Source organism: Octopus bimaculoides, chromosome 2 (genome assembly GCF_001194135.2).
Source record: "Octopus bimaculoides isolate UCB-OBI-ISO-001 chromosome 2, ASM119413v2, whole genome shotgun sequence".
Classification (NCBI taxonomy): domain Eukaryota; kingdom Metazoa; phylum Mollusca; class Cephalopoda; order Octopoda; family Octopodidae; genus Octopus; species Octopus bimaculoides.
Window position 1 is genome coordinate 178977270 of NC_068982.1, and position 803 is coordinate 178978072.

Sequence of the window (803 nt, forward strand, 5' to 3'; positions counted from 1 at the left end):
ATGTATATATATAATGGATAATAGAACGAATGGGCCCTATGTTTACATTGGGCTGACGGCTGATTCATTTAAGAATCGCTATCGTAATCATGTTGCCAATTTTAGGTCAATCAATAAGTGACATTCAACATCTTTGGCAGATTTTATATGGCGACTGAAGGAGGCTAATACGAAATACTACATTACTTGGTCTATAGTTAGACATGCAAAACCATACGTGTGGAGACAGCCAAAAGAAGCATTTGACCCAGGCTGCCTTCTTCCAACTGTTAAACACGGAGGAGAATCTGTGATGATCTGATGCGCTATATCGTGGAAATCCGCTGGCCCAATGGTTTCCCATCATGGCAGAATTAATGGTCATGACTATTTAAACATTTTTTCTGATCAAATTCATCCTATGTTTGTGGAACTGTTTCCAGAGAGAAACGTAATCTTTCAGCATGATAATGCACCAATTCAAACAGCTTAAATTGTTAGTGAATGGCACGACGAACATTCTAGTGAAGTTGAACATCTTATTTGGCAACCACAGTCCCCAAATCTTGATATTATTGAACATTTAAGGTGCAGTCGATATCCTCCACCATCATCACTACAAGAACTGGATACTATTTTAGCTGAAGAATGAACAAAATTCCTTTGGAAACAATTCGAACTTTACACAAGTCCATACCTTGTGGAATTCAAACTGTAATTACTGTCAAAGGCGGCCCTACACCATATTAAAATAAATTTGTTCGAAATTTTAAGGTGTTTCTATTATTTTCTCCAACCCTGTATATATATATATATATATATAT